Source organism: Phocoena phocoena, chromosome 5 (assembly GCF_963924675.1).
Source record: "Phocoena phocoena chromosome 5, mPhoPho1.1, whole genome shotgun sequence".
Classification (NCBI taxonomy): Eukaryota; Metazoa; Chordata; class Mammalia; order Artiodactyla; family Phocoenidae; genus Phocoena; species Phocoena phocoena.
In genome coordinates, this window is record NC_089223.1 from 52,750,072 (window position 1) to 52,772,516 (window position 22,445).

At 37.0% G+C, this 22,445-nt stretch overlaps 2 pseudogenes; both read left to right on the forward strand.

Annotated features, from left to right (window-relative positions):
• The window catches only part of LOC136123596 (UDP-glucuronosyltransferase 2C1-like), a 43,941-nt pseudogene extending 42,885 nt beyond the window's left edge, over window positions 1-1,056 (forward strand).
• A 4,277-nt stretch (window positions 1,057-5,333) lies between these two features.
• LOC136123165 (UDP-glucuronosyltransferase 2B17-like) lies at window positions 5,334-22,097 on the forward strand (annotated as a pseudogene).
• The last annotated feature ends 348 nt before the right edge of the window (window positions 22,098-22,445 follow it).

The following is a 22,445-nucleotide window of genomic DNA, read 5'->3' on the forward strand; positions in this document are numbered from 1 at the left end:
TCAACTCCTTCACAGATACAAGGAAATCCTTTTTCTAAATCAGCCATTCAAAACCTTAAACCAAACCTTGGTCTGGTCTTTGTTCCATGACAGAAGTTAGAAGGGTTAGTGTTCTAGCTATTGCCATTGTTCTGTCTCAACACTGGCACTTGCATCCCTCTGTAGCTTGAAGCAAAGAGTCCAGCATCTACTCACTTTCAGGCTCACTTCTTGCCCAGACGGTCACATGAAACTTATTGGTTTCATCTGGAATGTCAGGGCCATGAAAATCACAGACTGAAACCATTTCCCGTTACTATTGAAGACTAGCTCCTTGCTAACACTGACACTCCAGACAGAACGTGGGGAAGGGCAGAGTGGTGGGGGGAAGGGTTCCTTTTTCATAAACTTTCCCCTCATTGCTGCTTCTTGTCACTATCATGTTCCCAATACTACACTCATCAAATGAAACCAAATTCTGTATTCTCAACCTACATATTCTACATTCCTATTTCTGAACTTTCAAAATGATATTTCCAGTTAGAAATTCTTTTCTCCCCTGCCTCCAATCATTACTGAGACTATGAAACATCCAACAAATTCCAGCTGATAGGCCACCATATCTAGAAATATCTCAAGAGGAAACAAACTTTCATATGCATTCTGACTCTTGGTGATATCACTTATGACACAACTTATTATATAATTATGTAATATACTTTTAATAATATATAACAGTTTTAGGTATATCATGTCCTTAACAAATTTTTCAAGTTGCTATCTGTATATTCAATTTTAGCTATAAAGAGAATGCTATGAAGTTAGCAAGAATTCACCATGATCAGCCTATGAAGCCTCTGGAATGAGCAGTTCTTCTGGATTGAGTTTATCATGTGCCATAAAGGAGTCAAACACCTTTGGCCAGCCATCCACAACCACACCTAGTACCAGTACAATTTTTTTTATGTGATTGGGTTCCTCCTAGTATACGTGGCAACTTTTATATTCCTGATCACTAAATATTGCCTGTTTTGTTGCTGGAAGTTTGGTAAAACTGCGAAGAAAAAGAGAGAGTAGTTTTTTTTTAACAGTTCGGCTGGAAACTTTGGTAGGATCCATCTGAATTAACCCAGCCACTGATTAGAATAGATTCCTCTCCTACTTCCCCAGGTTCTTGTCCATTCCTCAGCTTATCAAGTCACAGATCAAAGACTCACCCCAAAAATATGCCACATGATTCAGAATTAAGGTTTAAATTAATCTGTTCTTTAAAAGAGAATATAAACAATTAAACACATGGAAGTTATTACCATTAAAGTCTCAGTGCTTTATTTCTTTCTTTCAGTTCAACCAAATGAGATGCTGTTTGAGACCTTAGGAACAAAATGATTAATTCTATTTTCAGTACTGCTCATGTTGAATATTTCCTAAATAACATCGTTTTGGGTCCAGTGTATGAGAATTATTGCATATTATCTAAAGGAATTAGACAAGAAGTAATGTAAAATATTACTCTAGCCAGAGCTGCCCTTCTGGTCAGGAAGATCAGGAAACTGTCAGGGTTTCTAATCTGTTGTAAAGCAGATTTTACACTATCAATTTCCTTTCATATGACACATCAGACTTTGTCCCTCTTGGAATACAAAACACTATTTTTGGTCTTTGATTTGAAGATTTCCCTTCATTTGGATATTAATAATGATAGTACTTCATTTGTATTGTAACACTTCGTGGCTTCAGAGAACTAGCTGATTATCATATGTTAGCATGGTTGATGATATGATGGAGCAGAAGTAAATGACTGGAATTTAATTCCTACCCTTTTAAATTAATTTAAAAGTTTATTTAATTCTTTCCTACATTAATTTTACTTACAATGTACATATTTGAAAAGAAGAAGCAAATTACTTAAGAGCTACTCTGCAAATACTTTGGGAAGAAAATGTATTTCTCAGAAATGCTATTTTCTATGGGTATGATTTCTCCATCAGAAACTCAAGAGTTTGCCCATTTCTTCCTTTTCCTTTGTCCCATCACTTCCCCTGGTCCTCTCATGAACTGTACTGGGACAGCTATAATAAGCACAAGTACCTAGGCTTTTTATTAATTAGCATCAGTCAGAAATCTGCAGTAAACATGAAGACACAAGTTCAATTTTAATAAAAATAAAGAATATATTTTCCTCTCTTTTCTAAAAAGTCTATCTTCCATTATGTTTGTCAGTGTTTTGCCCTTGAGGTCAAAATATTATTTAACTGTGATGGTATTACATAGTAGTAACCAAGTTCATTAAATGATTTACCACAGAGTTTGAAATTTATAACTCAAGTTTAAGAGGCCTAAAATTATAGCTCTATCTTAGAATAGTTATAAATCATTTGGGCAATTATCTTCTTTGTTATAGGAATAGTGGCACAAATAAGAACAAGATAAAGATAAATTTATTCTTAGGTGTGGAATTAACTGTAAAGAGATATACAAAAAAAGATATTTTCTCAATTTTATGAGGTTTTGAGATAATTAATTATAATGCTTTAAGGTATATATTTTGAAAAATGTAAACACAATGCCACCTTGTTTACAATCTAATTAATGTAATCGAAGCAATAATTTACCATAATGCTAAATCATTTATTCTGGCAATAAGATAATGTTATTTTCTAAAATACTCTATAAAATCATAGTTTAATCTTTGGCTATTTTATACCAATGTCAAGATATCCCTTCACTTTTTTCATTATTATCAAATGATGTAACATAAAGGAGTTTAAGTAAACTCAAGATTTGGATACCTTGTTAGCAATTTCTGAGTTTATTCAAAAGAACTACCCTGGCAAATAAACAAATATATTCTATCTTGTAGAGACCAAAGCTTTTCTTAAACACAAATATTTGCCTATTTAAATCATCTATACATTATTATATTAAATATATTAACAATCTGGTAATAATTTTAGATGTGTAGAAGCTAAACCTTTGTAACGTATCATATTTTTTCTAGTTTAAGTTTTAATAAAAACATATTTTTCAGGAGTTTGATGACCTCTGGCTTTTCTAGTCAGTTAAAATAACATGTCTTAACATACTTTATTTTTAAACTATTTACTATTCATATGTGACTATATTATAGAATCCTGCTCAATTTTCTTCTGTATCATGACAATTGAAAACACTAATAGGTAGATGCAAGTATTTTGTACATTACATACATACATATGTGAATACAAAGTCGCTTTCTATACATCACAAAAAAGTGATTTATATTTTATGTTTTGATTTTCAAACTTGCTTGTTTTTTACAATGAAGGATTTGTTTCTCTTATGTTCTACATGTTTTACCAAAAATAATGATTCACCTGTATCTTAGATTTAACATACTCCCTAATTTAGGAGAATATTAACTGTATTTTAAACAGTAATACATTTGGGACTTAGAAGCGTCTGCTGTCTATAAAATAGAGAACCATAAGTTCTGCAATGAACATTGAAACCCTACCAACCTGCTTCTCAATTTCATTTCCTCCCCAGGTTGTTTGCTTCTGAATTCCATTCCGATTCTACCAAAGTTCTAGATTCTGGCTCTAAACTTAGCCAAAGAGGCTGAGATTCTAACCTCTCATTGTCAGTTCCTGCCAGTCATTTCCCCCAGAGACAACCTTTAATACACTCAGATGAAATCTTCTATGATATCAGCAATCCATATGACACCATGAAATGAAGGCACCTTTCACCCTTAAAGGAATTGTCAGATGATAAAATTATGATATTTTCATGAAGGGAAGCCACCCCACTATCCTGGAGATCCTTTGCCCTCATGAACATGCCTCAATTTAGATCTTGTCTCCTTTCCAGGACTCTTAGACATAAAGTCTTGTCATGCAGATTATGATAGGGGAGATCCTAAAACTCATGGAGAGTTTGCAATAAACTAGATCTTTCTTCCTTTGTTGAGATAAAACTGCTATTTCATCGATAATTACTAAGAACTGAGGGAAGATTCACTGTCCAGGTGTCATGATGGTATCATCTTACCTGTGTGAGAGGTATAAGAAATCACTGCTGGTACTATTACTCCTGCACCATCCCTTTGCAGTTAGCAGCCATCTTCCATTCCAGTCTTCACAAAACCCGATGCAATACCTCAGGAGAATCCTGACATGAGAAATGTGAATTTATCCATTACTTTCATATGTTTACAAGGCAAGATGATGAGGATATTTTTCCCAAATTAGTTGCTACACTTAAAAGCTTATATCACGGGGCTTCCCTGGTGGCACAGTGGTTGGGGGTCCGCCTGCCGATGCAGGGGATGTGGGTTCGTGCCCCGGTCCAGGAAGATCCCACATGCCGCGGAGCGGCTGGGCCCGTGAGCCATGGCCGCTGAGCCTGTGCGTCCGGAGCCTGTGCTCCGCAACGGGAGAGGCCACAAGAGTGAGAGGCCTGTGTACCGCAAAAAAAGAAAAAAAAAAAAAAAAAGCTTATATCACTCACAGAATGAATGTTTACATAGAATCTGTATCCAAATCGTTTTCAAAGGAGATTCTCCTCTCATTTCAGGTCAATAGATTATTGATAGCATAAAAACAAATCTATCCCATGACATGCATCTTTCCCTTCCTACTTCTAATTTGATGGGAAGTCCTGGTAAGGTCATTTTAAAATATAACTTACCTGGACTACAAAGGCAGGATACAAAACAAAGTTCAGAAGAAGGTACTTAGAGGATAAATACTTTCTAAGAGTAAGTATTGGGAAGTACTGAAGAAGTGAGAGAAATATAAGGAATGTTGCAAATGTTCAGAAAAGGAAATGATCATAATTCAGAGATAATATTCTTAAATAAAGGAAAGTAACCAAAGTTGATACTCAAAGGACACCCATGTTTGGATAAAAAGGAAAAAAGGGAAGGAATAACTATAGCCAAAAGAACAACAGCAAGCTAAATGAAATGGGGCTAATAAAACAGGTGTGAAAATATGGAGAAAGAAATGCTTGGAAATGCTCAAATAAATCAGAATATCCTTGTGTTGACACGTGCTGCTTTCGTATCTGGAAACTCCCTACATACAAGGTAATTTCTTCTTAGTCTAGAGCCAGTAGCATTTACAATGATACTGGGATTTATTTTTCACACATAGAGGCACAAGATCATATACGCTTTTCTTTATCTATTTGCTTTCCAAAGCTTCTGAACTGGAGATTAGCTTGCAGAGAAATTATGAAGGCGTGCTCTTGGAAACAAAATCTTTACCTCATAGTCATTGTGACCTTGCTATGTGCCAGTTATATTTTAACTACTTAATTGACTCCATCCTGGATATAAGTGAGAGCTACCTCTGCAGTAAAGAAAGTTTATGAAGAAGGTTTGGATTTTATCAAGATGTCTAAGACATGGGCTTCTCTTCTTGTCCTTTCATTTCAGCTGTGCATCTTGTGGAAAGGTGCTGCTGTGGCCAATGGAATATAATCACTGCATCAATTTAAAGACAATATGGGATGAACTTGCTCAGAGGGACCATGAAGTTACTGTGCTAGTATCTTCACCAACCTTGTGGGTCCCAATAAGCCATCTACCCTTAAATTTGAGGTTCACTCTACATCCTTCACTAAGAATGAGCTTGATTTGCTTTTTACAAAATGGATCAAGATATGGACATACGAGTTACCAAAGAATATATTATGGGCATATGATTCAAAGATGCAAAAAACATATTATGAATATTCTGATACTGTTCAAAAGCTCTGTGAGGATGCAGTTTTGAACAAAAAACTTGTGAAAAAACTGCAGAATACAGATTTGATGTTGTTTTTGGACATGCCATTTCTCCTTGTGCCGAGCTGCTGTCTGAACTACTTAACCTACCTTTGGTCTACAGTCTTTGACTTACCACTGACAATACAAATGAAAAACTCTGTGGAGGGCTCATATTACCTCCTTCCTATGTACCTGTTATCATATCAGAACTTAGTGACAAAAGGACATTTATGGAGATGGTAACAAATATGTTGTAGTAGCTATATTTTGACTTTGCATTTGAGACTTTTAACAAGAAGTAGTGGGATAAATTTTACAGTGAAGTATTAGGTAAGTCTAGTTTATTTAGTACGTTTTCCCTCTAGTAGATGGAAAGAAACCTTACTTCCTTTGTGTGGGTTAGAGTGCATATGTGTGTGTATATATATACATATAATTTAAAATAAAAAATAACTTGTATTTTCTTAGCTTTAGTGTCAAAATGGAAATAGAACGCTTCTCAGTCAAAATTTATCAACTATTCAAGAAAGCATGCAAAATAATCTAGAACTGTGTGACACTGGAGATATCTCTCCATTTGACAATAATATTCCAATATGTGAATATTCTTGGGACTTGTTTATTTAGAAAGCTACATACTCACTGTGTTTTCGATAAACCATACTGTCTGTTATTTATTGCTGTAAAATCAACCATCCTAAAACTTAGCATTTAAAAGAGCAAACGCGAGAGAGCCTCCAGGAAGATGGCGGAAGAGTAAGACGCGGAGATCACCTTCCTCCCCACAGATACACCAGAAATACATCTACACTTGGAACAACTCCTACAGAACACCTACTGAACGCTGGCAGAAGACCTCAGACCTCCCAAAAGGCAAGAACCACCCCCCCACCACCACGTACCTGGGTAGGACAAAAGAAAAAAGAATAAACAGAGCCAAAAGAATAGGGATGGGACCTGTACCAGTGGGAGGGAGCCGTGAAGGAGGAAAGGTTTCCACACATTAGGAAGCCCCTTCGTGGGCGGAGAATGCGGGTGGTAGAGGGGGAAAGCTTCGCAGCCGTGGAGGAGAGCGCAGCAACAGGGGTGCAGAAAGGAAAGCGGAGAGATTCCCGCACAGAGGATCGGTGCCGACCAGCACTCACCAGCCCGGGAGGCTTGTCTGCTCACTCGCCGGGGGAGGCGGGGCTGGGAGTTGAGGCTCAGGCTTCAGTCTGATCTCCGGGAGAGGACTGGGGTTGGCGGCGTGAACACAGCCTGCAGGTGGTTAGTGCGCCACCGCTAGCCGGGAGGGAGTCCGGGGAAGAGTCTGGACCTGCCGAAGAGGCAAGAGACTTTTTCTTCCCTCTTTGTTTCCTGGTGCGCGAGGAGAGGGGATTAAGAGCACTGCTTAAACGAGCTCCAGAGACTGGCGCGATCCGCGGCTAAAGCGCATACACCAGAGACAGTCATGAGACACTAAGGCTGCTGCTGCCGCCACCAAGAAGCCTGTGTGCGAGCACAGGTCACTATCCACACCCCACTTCCAGGGAGCCTGTGCAGCCAGCCACTGCCAGGGTCCCGGAATCCAGGGACAACTCCCACTGGAGAACGCACGGCGCACCTCAGGCTGGTGCAACGTCACGCCGGCCTCTGCTGCCGCAAGCCCACCCCGCACTCCGTGCCCGTCCCTCCCCCCGGCCTGAGTGAGCCAGAGCCCCGGAATCAGCGGCTCCTTTAACCCCGTCCTGTCTGAGCGAAGAACAGACGCCTTCCAGCGACCTACAGGCAGAGGCAGGGCCAAGTCCAAAGCTGAGACCCTGGGAGCTGTGAAAACAAAGAGAAAGGGAAATCTCTCCCAGCAGCCTCAGAAACAGCGGATTAAAGCTCCACAATCAACTTGATGTACTCTGCATCTGTGGAATACATGAATAGACAACGAATCATCCCAAATTGAGGAGGTGGACTTTGACAGCAAGATTTATGATTTTTTCCCCTTTTCCTCTTTTTGTGAGTATGTGTATGCTTCTGTGTGAGATTTTGTCTGTATACCTTTGCTTCCACCATTTGTCCTAGGGTTCTATCTGTCCATGTTTTTTTTTTCTCTTTTTTTTGTTAATATTTTTTCTTAATAATTTTTTTATTTTAATAACTTTATTATATTTTCTTACTTTATTTTATTTTACTTATCTTTATTTTATCTACTTTACTTTTATTTTACTTTATATTTTCTTTTTTTTTGCTTCCTTCCCCCTTCCTTCCTTCTCTCCTTCCTCCCTCCCTCCCTCCCTCCCTCCTTTCTTTCTTTCTTCTTTCTTTCTTTCTTTCTTTCTTTCTTTCTCTCTACTTCTACTAATTCTTCCTTTCTACTTTTTCTCCCTTTTATTCTGAGCAATGTGGATGAAAGGCTCTTGGTGCTGCAGCCAGGAGTCAGTGCTCTGCCTCTGAGGTGGGAGAGCCAATTTCAGGACATTGATCCACAAGAGACCTCCCAGCTCCACATAATATAAAATGGCAAAAAACTCCCACAGATCTCCATCTCAACACCAGCAGCCAGCTTCACTCAACGACCAGCAAGCTACACTGCTGAACATCTTATGCCAAACAAATAGCAAGACAGGAACAAAACCCCACCCATTAGCAGAGGGGCTGCCTAAAATCATAATAAGTCCACAGACACCCCAAAACACACCACCAGATATGGACCGGCCCACTAGAAAGACAAGATCCAGCCTCACCCACCAGAACACAGGCACTAGTACCCTCCACCAGGAAGCCTACACAACCCACTGAAACAACCTTAGCCACTGGAGACAGACATCAAAAACAACGGGAACTACGGACCTGCAGCCTGCAAAACGGAGACCCCAAACACAGTAAGATAAGCAAAATGAGAAGACAGAAAAACACACAGCCGATGAAGGAGCAAGATAAAAACCCACCAGACCTAACAAATGAAGAGGAAATAGGCAGTGTACCTCAAAAAGAATTCAGAATAAGGATAGTAAAGATGATCCAAAATCTTGGAAATAGAATAGACAAAATGCAAGAAACATTTAACAAGGACCTAGAAGAATTAAAGATGAAACAAACAATGATGAACAACGCAATAAATGAAATTAAAAGTACTCTAGATGGGATCAATAGCAGAATAACTGAGGCAGAAGAACAGATAAGTGACCTGGAAGATAAAATAGTGGAAATAATTACTGCAGAGCAGAATAAAGAAAAAAGAATGAAAAGAACTGAGGACAGTCTCAGAGACCTCTGGGACAACATTAAACGCACCAACATTCGAATTACAGGAGTTCCAGAAGAAGAAGAGGAAAAGAAAGGGACTGAGAAAATATTTGAAGAGATTATAGTTGAAAACTTCCCTAATATGGGAAAGGAAATAGTTAATCAAGTCCAGGAAGCACAGAGAGTCCCATACAAGATAAATACAAGGAGAAATACGCCAAGACACATATTAATCAAACTGTCAAAAATTAAATACAAAGAAAGCATATTAAAAGCAGCAAGGGAAAAACAACAAATAACACACAAGGGAATCCCTATAAGGTTAACAGCTGATCTTTCAGCAGAAACTCTGCAAGCCAGAAGGGAGTGGCAGGACATACTTAAAGTGATGAAGGAGAACAACCTGCAACCAAGATTACTCTACACAGCAAGGATCTCATTCAGATTTGATGGAGAAATTAAAACCTTTACAGACAAGCAAAAGCTGAGAGAGATCAGCACCACCAAACCATCTTTACAACAACTGCTAAAGGAACTTCTCTAGGCAAAAAACACAAGAGAAGGAAAAGACCTACAATAACGAACCCTAAACAATTAAGAAAATGGGAATAGGAACATACATATCAATAATTACCTTAAATGTAAATGGACTAAATGCTCCCACCAAAAGACACAGATTGGCTGAATGGATACACAAACAAGACCCATATATTTGCTGTCTACAAGAGACCAACTTCAGACCTAGAAACACATATAGACTGAAAGTAAGGGGATGGAAAAAGATATTTCATGCAAATAGAAACCAAAAGAAAGCTGGAGTAGCAATTCTCATTATCAGACAAAATGGACTTTAAAATAAAGAATATTAGAAGAGACAAAGAAGGACACTACATAATGATCAAGGGGTTGATTCAAGAAGATGATATAACAATTGTAAATATTTATGCACCCAACATAGGAGCACCTCAATACATAAGGCAAATACTAACAGCCATAAAAGGGGAAACTGACAGTAACACATACATAGTAGGGGAATTTAACACCCCACTCTCACCAATGGACAGATCATCCAAAATGAAAATAAATAAGGAAACACAAGCTTTAATGATATATTAAACAAGATGGACTTAATTGATATTTATAGGACATTCCATCCAAAAACAACAGAATACACATTTTTCTCAAGTGCTCATGGAACATTCTCCAGGATAGATCATATCTTGGGTCACAAATCAAGCCTTGGTAAATTTAAGAAAATTGAAATTGTATCAAGTATCTTTTCCGACCACAACACTATGAGAACTATATATCAATTACAGGAAAAGATCTGTAAAAAATAGAAACACATGGAGGCTAAATAATACACTACTTAATAACGAAGTGATCACTGAAGAAATCAAAGAGGAAATTAAAAAATATCTAGAAACAAACGACAATGGAGACACGATGACCCAAAATCTATGGGATGCAGCAAAAGCAGTTCTAAGAGGGAAGTTTATAGCAATACAACGTACCTTAAAATACAGGAAACATCTCGAATAAACAACCTAACCTTGCATCTAAAGCAGTTAGAGAAAGAAGAACAAAAAATACCCAAAGTTAGCAGAAGGAAAGAAATCATAAACATCAGATCAGAAATAAATGAAAAAGAAATGAAGGAAACGATAGCAAAGATCAATAAAATTAAAAGCTGGTTCTTTGAAAAAATAAACAAAATTGATAAACCATTAGCCAAACTCATCAAGAAAAAAAGGGAGAAGACTCAAATCAATACAATTAGAAATGAAAAAGGAGAAGTAACAACTGACACTGCAGAAATACAAAAGATCATGAGAGATTACTACAAGCAACTATATGCCAATAAAATGGACAACCTGGAAGAAATGGACAAATTCTTAGAAATGTACAACCTGCCAAGACTGAATCAGGAAGAAATAGAAAATATGAACAGACCAATCACAAGCACTGAAATTGAAACTGTGATTAAAAATCTTCCAACAAACAAAAGCCAAGGACCAGATGACTTCACGGGGGAATTATATCAAACATTTAAAGAAGAGCTAACACCCATCCTTCTCAAACTATTCCAAAATGTAGCAGAGGGAGGAACACTCCCAAACTCATTCTACGAGGCCACCATCACCTTGATACCAAAACCAGACAAGGACATCACAAAGAAAGAAAACTACAGGCCAATATCACTGATGAACATAGATGCAAAAATCCTCAACAAAATACTAGCAAACAGAATCCAACAGCACATTAAAAGGATCATACACCATGATCAAGTGGGGTTTATTCCAGGAATGCAAGGATTCTTTAATATACGCAAATCAATCAATGTGATAAACCATATTAACAAATTGAAGGAGAAAAACCATATGATCATCTCAATAGATGCAGAGAAAGTTTTCGACAAAATTCAACACTGATTTATGATAAAAACCCTGCAGAAAGTAGGCATAGAGGGAACTTTCCTCAACATAATAAAGGCCATATATGACAAACCCACAGCCAACATCATCCTCAATGGTGAAAACCTGAAAACATTTCGACTAAGATCAGGAACAAGACAAGGTTGCCCACTCTCACCACTCTTATTCAACATAGTTTTGGAAGTTTTAGCCACAGCAATCAGAGAAGAAAGGGAAATAAAAGGAATCCAAATCAGAAAAGAAGAAGTTAAGCTGTCACTGTTTGCAGATGACATGATACTATACATAGAGAATCCTAAAGATGCTACCAGAAAACTACTAGAGCTAATCAATGAATTTGGTAAAGTAGCAGGATACAAAATTAATGCACAGAAATCTCTGGCATTCCTATATACTAATGATGAAAAATCTGAAAGTGAAATCAAGAAAACACTCCCATTTACCTTTGCAACAAAAAGAATAAAATATCTAGGAATAAACCTACCTAAGGAGACAAAAGACTTGTATGCAGAAAATTATAAGACACTGATGAAAGAAATTAAAGATGATACAAATAGATGGAGAGATATACCATGTTCTTGGATGGGAAGAATCAACATTGTGAAAATGACTCTACTACCCAAAGCAATCTACAGATTCAATGCAATCCCTATCAAACTACCACTGGTATTTTTCACAGAACTAGAACAAAAAATTTCACAATTTCTATGGAAACACAAAAGACTCTGAATAGCCAAAGCAATCTTGAGAACGAAAAAAGGAGCTGGAGGAATCAGGCTCCCTGACTTCAGACTATACTACAAAGCTACAGTAATCAAGACAGTATGGTACTGGCACAAAAACAGAAAGATAGGTCAATGGAACAGGATAGAAAGCCCAGAGATAAACCCACGCACATATGGTCACCTTATCTTTGATAAAGGAGGCAGGAATGTAGAGTGGAGAAAGGACAGCCTCTTCAATAAATGGTGCTGGGAAAACTGGACAGGTACATGTAAAAGTATGAGATTAGATCACTCCCTAACACCATACACAAAAAGAAGCTCTAAATGGATTAAAGACCTAAATGTAAGGCCATAAACTATCAAACTCTTAGAGGAAAACATAGGCAGAACCCTCTATGACATAAATCACAGCAAGATCCTTTTTTACCCACCTCCTAGAGAGATGTAAATAAAAACAAAAGTAAACAAGTGGGACCTAATGAAGCTTCAAAGCTTTTGCACAGCAAATAAACCATAAACAAGACCAAAAGACAACCCTCAGAATGGGAGAAAATATTTGCAAATGAAGCAACTGACAGAGGATTAATCTCCAAAATTTATAAGCTGCTCATGCAGCTCAATAACAAATAAACAAACAACCCAATCCAAAAATGGGCAGAAGACCTAAATAGACATTTCTCCAAAGAAGATATACAGACTGCCAACAAACACATGAAAGAATGCTCAACATCATTAATCATTAGAGAAATGCAAATCAAAACTACAATGAGGTATCATCTCACACCAGTCAGAATGGCCATCATCAAAAAATCTAGAAACAATAAATGCTGGAGTGGGTGTGGCAAAAAGGGAACCCTCTTGCACTGTTGGTGGTAATGTAAATTGATACAGCTACTGTGGAGAACAGTATGGAGGTTCCTTAAAAAACTACAAATAGATCTACCATATTACCCAGCAATCCCACTACTGGGCATATACCCTGAGAAAACCATAATTCAAAAAGAGTCATGTACCAAAATGTTGAATGCAGCTCTATTTACAATAGCCCGGAGATGGAAACAACCTAAGTGTCCATCATTGGATGAATGGATAAAGAAGAAGTGGCACATATATACAATGGAATATTACTCAGCCATAAAAAGAAATGAAATTGAGCTTTTTGTAATGAGGTGGAAAGAACTAGAGGCTGTCATACAGAGTGAAGTAAGTCAGAAAGAGAAAGACAAATACCATATGCTAACACATATATATGGAATTTAAGAAAAAAAATGTCATGAAGAACCTAGGAGTAAGACAGGAATAAAGACACAGACCTACTAGAGAACGGACTTGAGGATATGGGGAGGGGGAAGGTTGAGCTGCGACAAAGCGAGAGAGAGGCATGGACATATATACACTACCAAAGGTAAGGTAGATAGCTAGTGGGAAGGAGCCGCATAGCACAGGGAGATCAGCTTGGTGCTTTGTGACCGCCTGGAGGGGTGAGATAGGGAGGGTGGGAGGGAGGGAGACGCAAGAGGGAAGAGATATGGGAACATATGTATATGTATAACTGATTCACTTTGTTATAAAGCAGAAACTAACACACCATTGTAAAATAATTATACTCCAATAAAGATGTAAAAATAATAAAAAATAAAATAAAATAAAAGAGCAAACGTATCATTTGCTCATGATCCTATGAATCAGCAACTTGGTCTGGGCTCAGGGAAATGTTTCTTCTTTGAGGCTTGTCTGGGCTTACTCATTAGCCTACGGTTAGTTATCAGCTTGGCTGCGGTGGATCAGTCCAAGAAAGTGTCACTCTCATGGCTGGGATTTGGCAGATTGGCAGGATACTATGATTGTCTCTTCCAAGTGACCTCTCCAACAGAAAAGCTTGGAATTTTTCACATGACAGAAGAATTCTAGAATAGTTTGTATGAAAGTTTTAGGCCTAGATTTGGAAGTCACACAATATCACTTCTGCCACCTTCTATTGGTAAAACAAGTCACAACACAAGCCCAAATTCAAAAGGTGAAGAAGTAGCCTCCACCTGTCAATAGGAGGAGTTTCAAAGACTACGTAGCCACTTTTAATATACTATAGTAAGAAACTTCATTAAATATATTTAAAAATCAAGTGAAAGTCAGTCATGATTAAATATAATTTTAAACCTGGGTGTAGTAAAAAAAATCGACTTCATGTACAAGAAAGTATGACACTTTGTGTAAACTTTATGTTTACTTGTCTTTAAAATTAAGCATTTCTAGGGTTTCCCTGGTGGCGCAGCGTTTTAGAGTCCGCCTGCCGATGCAGGGGACAGCGGTTCGTGCCCCGGTCCGGGAAGATCCCACATGCCCTGGAGCGGCTAGGCCCGTGAGCCATGGCCGCTGAGCCTGCGCGTCCGGAGCCTGTGTTCTGCAACGGGAGTGGGCACAACAGTGAGAGGCCCACGTACCGCAAAGAAAAAAAAAAAAAGTAAACATTTTATGAACTTATACCTAAGTTCCTTTCAGCTTTCAGCATCAAAGTCTCTGATATCTCTCTTCTAGATTCAGTTCTTCTATTATTTTAATATCTCTAACATCTCCATCATCTATCTATTAAGAAGGAAAATTACTTAGTGTGGATGAGTTGTCTCTGGGAATTATCTAGTATTACTCCTTCCCTCTCAATGGATTAAAAGTCATTTGCTAAGCAAACCTAAAACACTGGGGATTAATATTAGAATTATCAATGTCTGCTTTCTGATTCTATAACACTACAGTTTGAAAAATGAAGCAAAAGGCAAAGTTCCAGAATATTTTTCATATCTGGATGATTTCTAATCTTGATTCTGTGAGTACATTCATTCAACTATAAATATTTATTGAGCTTCTTCTTGTTTGAGGGGGGGTGAAGCACAGAAGGAAATTAGTAAATATTTATTGAGAATTTACACTTCTCCAGGAAATCTTTTACATCCTTTACATTTATTAACTCATGAAAGAGACATATAGAAATCCTGTTCATAGGCACTATTATTCTCGTCATTTTATAAATATGGAAACTTAAGTAAGATAACCTACTCAGGTTCTCTTGGGGAAGAAGTGATCTAGATGGGATTAAAACACAGCAGTCTGGCCCCTGAACCTAAGCACTTGTATATTGCATTAACTGAAAGAAAAGCATGAGACTGTAATTTCAAAACTCCATGTACGATTTGGAGAAACATTGTGCTAAGCACCAAGTGTGCTGCAATACAGAAGACCAAGAAGATTAGTTTTTCTTGATGTTGGTGGTCTTTATAACAAACACTCTCCATAGTCAGCATATACCGCTGAACTAACCAAACATTTTTGCCAGGAGAGATGCTCACTCACCACCATTTACTCATAGATACATATAAAGCATCTTTGTGTTTGGGAAGTATTGTAAAAATTTTGGAAACCTAAGAAAAGTATCCCTTCCAAATTGATCTTAACCATCCTTGACAGAAATTCATAATTACTCTCAATGCCTAAGAATATTTAAAAGGGTAATTTACAATTACAAAGGAAATAAATATCCGAGTTATATAAACATTAAACTTTGATTACATATATAGTATATGAGGTTATAGGACGTAGTGGCTTGGAGAATAGAGCCAAGGTCAACGTCTCAGGAACAAATTCTGCTAAAAATTAATCAAGAATCACAGATCATAGAAAATAAGCTCTTAGATGAGATTCCATTGCCAGGGCATGCAAGGCAATGTGAAGGAAAACAGAGCATCAAATGCCAAACAATCAAAGTAGAAAGCTGGTTGGTGAATGAAGTGGGAGGATGAGTAGGCCTATCTGGAATAAAAGACTAAACAAATAACCCAAAGACCAAAGTTTCTAAGATAAAAATTAATCAGGAAGCATAAGTCATAGAAAATAAGCTCCTAAATGAGATACCATAATAAGCACATGCACAGAAATGGGAAGGAAAACAGGGCACCAAATAACAATCAAAGTAGAATGCTGGGCTGTGAATGGGGAGGGTGCATTGGTCTGTGAGAATATGACTAAGCAAATAATCCAAAGCCACGAAATTGTAGGTAAAATCCAAAGCTTAGAGAAATTGTAGGTAAATAAGGGGACAGAGGTGAAAGCGATTGACACAAATAGACTTTTACAACCAAGACAGTGTTCCAGTCTGACTTTCCAGAAGTTTTTTGTCATTCCTTGAATAAGAAGCCATCACAGCATTGCTGATTTATTCTAGGAATAGAAACTAACAAAGGAGATCCTTTGACCAAGTTATAAACACTAAAGGAATATTTTTCAGCTTTGGGCAGGTGAGTCTCCTTTATCACTCATTCCCACTTGTTCATAATATTTATTTTTAGCTTTTCCAGTATTTATAATTTTTCTGGAGACCAAAGAGACAAGTTTAGATATGGGAAAACACTTCACAGTCTAAATCATGTGATACTTCCTTAGCCTCCTATCCTTTCTAGGCAGTTATCAAGCAGCCTTCCCTTTATATTAGATTGTAGTAATTGATACAGTCAGAATGTTTCAAATTTCCTAGGACAGAAAAAATAAATGACATAGAGATGGAAGTGAAAGACATCATTTCATTTAGTGCACCTCATTCATCATGCCATTTCTTGATCACAGATGGTCCAAGAATTTAGTCCCACAATAAGCTTTCTTCTTTAAAACATACAAGAAAGTGTGAGACTTTAAGTTATGCAAGGGAAGGCTATTCATTCTTAGTGATATATGCATCATTAGGGAAGCTTCTAAAACCACTGAGGTTTCTCTTCTTGCCTTTCTCTATACTCCTAGAGGAAATTCAATTTCCTATGAGTAACCTGTTTATTCTCTGGTGGCTAGCTAAGTGACACTGGAGACCAGATTGAAATAAGTGTGAACAGTGCAAATTCATCATGCTGCAGGTCCTTGTTTAATGTGGAAAATCATTAATAATCTTTAGAAAACAATCTCTATGGGGGTGAGATCAAGTTGGTGAAATAGGAAGGCCCTGAACTTACCTCCTCCCATGGACACACCAAAATACAACTATTCAGAAAGCAACTATCTTTGAGAACAACTTGAAGACTAGCATAAAAGATTTCCCACAACTAAAGATATAAAGAAGGAGCCACAACTAGACAAGTAGGAGGAGCAGAGATGCAGTCTAACAAGGACCCACACCCTGGGGTTGGCCACCCACAAACAGGAGGAATATCACAACCACAGACGTTCTCCTCCAGGAGAAAGGGGTCTGAGCCCCCACTTCAGGCTCCCCATTTTGGTAAGACAGGCCCCCAGAATGTCTGGCTTTGCAAACCAGACGGGCTTACATTCGAGAGAACAGGAGACCCTGTAAACAGAGATTCTATTCTCAAAGTGTGCACACAAAATCTCACACAGTCTGAGTCCCAGTGAAGAGGCAGTAGTTAAAAAGGCAACTGGGTGAGACCCACTTGCTGATCTTGGCGAGTCTCCTGGAGAGGCATTGTGCAGCTGGGACTCCACCTAGGGATGGAGACTCTGGTGGCAGCCATTTTGGGGATCTTGTTCTACCATGCTAACACTGGCAAACACCATTTTGGAAGCCTCTCTCTAACCTATTAGCACCAGGGGCTTGCCTGCCAGTCGGTCCATGGCAGTCACACAATGCTGGGTCATCCTTGGAAGATGGGGATGCTCAGTTAGTTAAAAAAAAACAAAAGTTTAAAATGTTAGAGCATTAAGTAAAAATGCACAAATATCATCAATGTGATACAAGCACAATGCTATGCAGGAAAATGACCATTTAGAATGTAATATTCATCACATACTTAAATAATTACAGAGAGATATTGACTTAGAATTAAAATCTGTTAGTTACCTTGAACATGTAATACATAAAACAAGATTAATCTTTAACAATTATTTGAACCTGGGTTCAAAGGTGCAGAGGGGAGAAGTTATTGTAAGCTATGTAAGTCTCTCACTTAACATGTATTTTTTTCCTTCTCTTTTTTCTGTATATACGTTTGTTTAAATTATAAAACACTGGCATTATTTGTTCATCTTGACCAACACAGACTTGAAGCTTTATTGCTATATCTTCTAAGAAAAAATGGATACAAATTTACATATATTCATTTTCCTATTTTCTTTTTCAGGAAGACTCACTACATTGTGTGAATTGATGGGGGAAACTGATATTTGACTGATAAGTAGCTATTGGGACTTTGAATTTCTCCACTCACGCTTACCAAATTTTGAATTTGTTGGAAGACTCCACAGCAAACCTGCCAAACCACTGCCTAAGGTAAACTGGTGTCTTGAATAGTTTTCTATTCCCAGTCCAAATACTGTCTTATGGAAAAGAAACGGACAATATATAAAATTTCTTCACACCATGCCCTCACCTATTATGTGTTTCAGGTTTTATTATCACTGAACATTCTGAGCTACATAACAGTCGTGAAAAGTAAGAGAGAAATGCAAGATTGTGTGGATATAGCCACTATAAAAAAGTCTTCCAACACAAAAGAAATTATATTTTTTTTCAACAAATGTGTATTCTTTGTCTGCTAGATACCAGATTCTACACTCCGAAATGAAGAAGGAGGGGTGAACGAGATAGACACAGTTGTAGTCCTTAGGGATATTATAGACTGGTCAGCCAGAAAAACTATAAATGTTAAATAGTTATTTACAATCAAGTACAAATCACAAAATGCATAAAACTGAGGTAATGTGGGAGCTTATCTCTTGTATTTTATTAAAATAAATTGCAATGAGGTATTTAAAAGAATTAAATTCTGATAATGTGATATTAAAAGTGGAAATATGTGAGAGTATTCAAAGGTTATGGAATCTGGTGCTTTAATATATGGTACTATGATAGCTAGGAAATATACAAAAGCCAAATCCTGCCGGTAGTGCCTTTCCTATAAAATATGGATGCACAAGAAAAAAAAGAAAAATGAGGGAGGGGGTTTACTTACCTATCTCATTGGAGTGGTGTGAGAATAAAATGGTCTAATACAGTAATTCTTCATTATATACAGATTCTGTATTTTCAAATTTTCCTACTCACTAAAATTTATTTGTAACCCCAGAATCAATATTTGTAGTACTTCATGGTCATTCATAGCTATATACAGAGCAGCAAAAAAGTTACTCACTGGACGTGCATGTTCCCAGTTAAGCATTGAACAAGGCAATCCTCTGCCTTTTTGTTGCCGCTCTCCTACTGTAAATAAGTGTCCATTTCAGGTCTAATTAATGCCACATTTTTGCATTTGAGTGCTTTTTGTTGGTGATGTCGCTGTTTGGAATGGCCCCCCAAGGAGAGTGCTGACATGTTTTCTATTGTTCTGGAAAAGAAGAAGGCTGTGATGTGCCTTAGGAAGAAAATATGTTTGCCAGATAATCTTCATTCCATTCCATGAGTTATAGCACTGTTGGCTATGAGTTCAGTGTTGATGAATCAACAATATATGTTAAACAAGGTGTCTTAAAACAGAAACACACATAAAACCAGCTTATGTATTGAGCAGTTGACAAAAATGTTGCGACAAGAAGCTTGGGTGAAACCAGGAGCAGTGATTCATTACTCACAAATGACATGTTTGTGGCAACTTTATAGAACATAATTACTAAGAATAAAAAGAATCGACTGGATACATAAAGCTCATACACAGTGCCAAGGACATAGTGCTTGATAAATATTAGCTATTGTGACAAATTTCTTAGTGCCCCTTTTGACAAAAGGAATTTGTCTCAGGAACCAAAGTAAGAAGAAGAAAATGTTAAAATTGTATTTGAAGCTTTAAGCAGTCTCACTAGTATCTAGACTGGAGGGATTCCTTCTGATATATGCACTTGTGTATGTGTCATACTGGCAAACTCATGATATTTTTTCCCAAAAATTTGTTCTCATCATATTTGAGATCAAAGAACTTCACAGCACAAAATAGAACAGAAATTATTGTATCCTGATAATACAATTCATGGAAATAAGCCTCTCTCAGGAATTGGTTGTAGTGGTGCATTAAAAATCATCCAGTAATGCATAAAGATATAGCTCTATTTCAATCATGTAAACTGCCTGACCTCACTAGCTAGGTTTGGAAACAAATAAAGTAAAGTAGATATCAGAGAGGAAGTGCCTAGTTTAGTATTAACCTGCACAATAGGCTACAAATTTTAAAATGTAAATGAAAGTTTTCCATAACGTTATGTCATGAGCCCCAATTAGTTCATAGATAGCCTGATCAGATGTTTTACCCAATAAATCACACTCTCGTGGAGTAAAATCCACCCAAAATAAACAATTTACAGGCAAAATCTGTCACATTCATTATAAGTCATAGCATTAATTCCCTTAAAATATCTGGGCCATGATCAGAAGTAAAATTAAATTTATACTCAAAATTTAAACATCCCATATAAAAATAATGATAATATTTGATATTGTAATTTCATTAGGTTTTGAATGAAAATAGAGAGAAATAAACTACAGGAAGTTTTGAAAAGCTATTTCCTTAAGAGAGATGAAATTAATATAGCATGCCCAGTGTTATCAGAGCATGAGGTAGAAAGAAAAAGGAAATAATATTTTAAGATAAGGAAAATTGCTTTCATCAGTCTTTTTCTCTTTCAGTCAATTAATGTAATATCACCAGAAGTTTAATAGATCAGGATCTTAACTGAGGATTAAATTTAGGGAACCTGTCAATATTGGGAATTTGAAACACCAATAAATAAATAATAAATTGTGATTAACAAATTCAGAGTCATTTATTTATATATAGATGATTTAACAAGAGCACTTTCGTTCTTTTACCAAAGCAATTATATGTAACCTCATAATCAGGTTATATTATCATATGTAGCCTTTATAATCAGGAAAGCCTGTACACCAAAAGAGACATCCTGAAAACTGCCAAGAAGAAAAGTAGACCAATTCAGTAACAAATACACTGGACATAGAATGACATAAAATCTCAAGAAGCCGAGCTACAGACAGATTCTCTGTTAGGAATTCAGGTCCTTTTAAATATTTGTCTTCTGTCAACTCCTCCAAACAACACCAAAAAAAAATCCAAACAAACAAAAAATACCTTGTTGATCAAGCAAGGCTAGGTTTATTTGACTTATTATAGGAAACAAGAACAGCACTTTGACAGAGTTTTATTACTTTTCAGCAGAGGAAAGTCAGGGGAAGATAATTCTAAGGTGTTGGGGCCTGGTTGGTGATATCGAGGAAGAATTTGTAAAGTAAGGAACAGTTTGGGACTGGGCAAAGTTCAAGGCATAACTTTGGATTGTTGGACACAGTGAGGTCAGGTCTTGAATTTTGTCTGGGTGAGCAAGCCACGTGTTTTAATAAGCACACTATTTTACTTGGTCACAATCCTGTCATCCTGGGACAAATTACTAAGTCATTGTTGCTGGAACTTAGCATTATTTAACACATAACTAGAAAAAAAATTCCTGGTCCTGCTATTGTTTGAGACATGGAATAAAAATTACACTGTTTACAAAACTCACTTAAGAAAATTAAACCTGTGCTGTCACAACGTAAAATGTTCTTCACTGGAAACTTTCACTTTACTGCTGTCTCTTGTTGATAAGTAATAAATAAATCACCATACTTGCCTAGTAGTCAATGATTATACATTGATTAAAGAAAATAGATTTCATATTACACATCTTTTTCCAAGGGGGTTTAAGGTTTGGCATGTTAGAAGATGAGGCATTCTAACAATACTTCTTTCTTTAGAAATATACATATTCATTTCCTTCAAACAAACTAAAACAAGAATAAATGAAACAAACAAACAAAACTCTCTCTTTCTCTCTTTGCTGATGCCCCTTTGTAGTATTGCAAATTATTTCTTTTCAGGAAATCAAAAAGTTGTCCAAAGCTCTGGAGAAGATGGCATTGTATTATTTAGTTTGGGCTCAATGGTCCAAAACCTTCCAGAAGGAAAAGCTAACATGATTGTATTGGCCCCTGCCCAGATTCCACAGAAGGTATGATACATTGCCTTTGTGCTGAACAACTACTTGAATGACTCTCTTTAATGTCTATGGAGTGGGTCCATTAAAATACTTTTTGCAAGGGGGAGAGAATTTCATAACACAATTAGATCAAAATGAACTGGTATATCTGTTTTTCTTTTGAAGTCAAATTTTTAAATAGTGCAAGGGGGACTCATGTGCTTAAATATTCCAATTCAAGTTTTACTTTGTTCTCAGAGACACTTCTGTATTAGAGGTTATGTGTGAGGTTTCAGTGCTATTAAATTAATAGTAAGAACACAAGAATGTCCAAATCTAACTCCACAAATGATGATTTTTCCCAGAGGAGTTCCTGGGGGACTGTGG